Consider the following 2945-nt stretch of genomic DNA (forward strand, 5'->3'; position numbering starts at 1 on the left):
CGCTTTCATCAAACCCAAAAACTAATTGATTCTTTCGATCCGGTCTTCAGTCTACATTTGCAATTTTGTTCAATCAAGCACTATTTTTTACAACATATGAGGTAGTGAAAAGTAAAGGGATGTAAGTGGCAAAATTAAAAATTTGGAAATAACCAGTACAAATGGTAAGTAAATCTCTTTTCTGCCTTGGGGCAAGAAATAGTACTAGTAGTCCTGGTAGGTGCTGCTGTACAGCATGGTTTCGAAAAAAATTTCAATGAAAGCCTACCTAGGATATTATCTTTATACGCGTTTTACTCAAAACTTGAAAATGTCCATTTACATCCCATTGCTTCTCACTGCCTCATATGTATATATGTTATACACCACAACACTTCACAAATCTAATTAAATCAATTCAAAGTTATAAATTACAAAAATAATGATAAAAAAATTTCATTAAAGATTAAAGAATATTAAAGTTTTCTCCCTTCCCCAGGAGAAATATCCCAGACGGACATAAACAAACAACTAATAGTTAAGCATTTTTTACAAAAAAAAAAAAAAAGCTGAAAATCCACTAGCGCTAAGAACGATGGATGGAGAGGGGGAGTTGTTTGCTGCAAAGTCTGCACTGAAAACCAAGTCTACACTAATAAATGTAAATTTTTTTTAAAAAAAGTATAAAAAGTAGTTTTTACTCAAACTAATATTACAGGTAGTGATAAAAAAAAGGATTAAAACTATTGTGGTGTTTAAATTTCATTTCTTCTAAACAGAAGTGATTTAAAATAACATTACGAATCACAACAGTATGCAAATTGTCAACCTATGAACCTTACGATTTGCTGACATATTAGAAACCACCAGATAGTTTTTGAGAGATACTAACTGAAATCTAACAAAAACTTAAGCCCATTCATACAAAATGCAAGGTTATTAGGTACTATGTTCTTTTTTTTTATCACAGTAGACAAAAAATCTTAGAAACGTTTTTTTTCTCACAGGGGAAAGTTGACCAAGGGTGATAGTGGACTCAAGTAAAATTTTGTGAAGACAGTGAAATTTTTCGGAAACAGAAACTATGAGGAAGCTTGACCTCAACTCCCAACTTCACACATGCGTGCGTGTAAATACTCTTCAAATATGCATACAAAAATCCTGAAATCATTGGAAAAAAAGTCATTTTAAAAGTTTTTTTTTTTTTCCAAATAATTTTTCCGTTTTAGAATGTTATGTCAGTCCAAAATTTTCGGATTACAATTAAAAACACCCCTGAATCAGACCGAAATATTGCAGAATCGGACTTTGACCTAAAGTCTAAGAAACATGTTCTTTTAGAGGGGAGGGATAATTTGGAAGGCTTGGAATTGTTATGACAAAAAAAAAAAAAAACTTTAAAAAATATGCTCATAATGTCAATCTTTCAATTTTAGAAATTGGTGGACAAAAATTGATGCAAAACTGATTGGAAATATAGGGAAAAAAAAAACCTTTTGATTCACAAAATGTATATGTCAGAAAATAAATGCTAAACATGAGAAAAAATGAATAGAAGCTAAAACCAAAAGTGAAAGGGAGGGACATGACACAGGACAATCTTTTACCATGAAGGCTTTCCAGAATTAAAGGTGCACTGGGAATAAGCATTTCAATATGATTTCACCTGCGTCAAAATCAAATGAAAAATTACAGCTCTGCTATGCCGAGAAAATCATATACTCGACATGTTTTCAATACAAACTTCCAGCTCTTCTGAGCAGAAGTTAAGAGCTCTCATCTAACCTATATAAGAAAGACAACATTCATCAAAGAGGTTAGTGGATGAAGTTGCCAGATCAACAAAAAGGTGCAGCTGAAAAAAAAAAATTCGTTTGAAAGTTTTTAGATTGGTCATTTTCTTTTATTCTCACACTAAGAGCTTTTTCTGCACAAAGTAAAGTTCTCTCTGCTCCTATTGCGGTCTCGTTGTATGTAACTTTTCCTGAATGTGAAGGAAGGGAAAGTGTCTCAACAGAATTCCAGAATTTACTTTTATAAACCATTCAGTATCATTAATACAGTTTGGTAGATGCCAAAATAAACATATGTTAAGTTCACAAAACTTTTGTCATGAACAGGGGAAAAAGTAGTCCGTTTTGTTATTATCTAACTTTTTAAAGTTTGTTTTAAACTCTCATTGCTAGTAAAACTGACATTTCAATTATATTTGCTAATCAGTGTTATTTTCTAAAAACACACTACTTTTTTGCCAAAACAAATCATTTATACAAATCCCAAACCTGACAACGAACCCCTAACAAATATTGTGATTGTTAAAAGGAACAGTTCAAAAATAACTGATGTTAAAAATATTTTCTTAAATTACAAGATGTAGTTATTCTAATAAACAATAGCAATGTGACTTCTTCTTCCTTTCTTTTAAACTTTACTTCAGCTTAATAAAAGTATTTTCAAAATTGTGCATTGAAATTAAAAATATTTGCTAAAACACAAATATGTTTTTCTTAATCAGCAATCAATTTAATATCAGTTTATTAATTGTGATTAATCGATCATTGTGTGCTCAATCAAATACCAGATAAAGTTTGCCATAAAAGACATCGGGCCAAAATATATATCTCAATTCTATGAAATAAAAATTAAATAAGTTTTAAAAACTTATTTTTAGCCCAGTAGCAGAAACTTCCTAGCCAGTCTGCAACACTATTATGGGCAGTTGAAAATAATCTGCAGCATTATTATTTATTTTATTTTAAATTTTCATAAAATACACAAGTCCATGGTAAAGGTCAAGACTCAGAAATTTTCCAACTGGGCAGTGGCCCCACTAAACCCAAAAAACTCAGTGGCTACCAATGTCCCCGAGTTTTAAAGTATAAAATAAGCAACGATAAAATTTAAAAATTTAAAAACCCCCGACTGAGTCACAACTGTAGAATCAAGAGGGAAATTGAAAATCCTTT

This window comes from Uloborus diversus, chromosome 6 (assembly GCF_026930045.1).
Source record: "Uloborus diversus isolate 005 chromosome 6, Udiv.v.3.1, whole genome shotgun sequence".
Lineage (NCBI taxonomy): Eukaryota > Metazoa > Arthropoda > Arachnida > Araneae > Uloboridae > Uloborus > Uloborus diversus.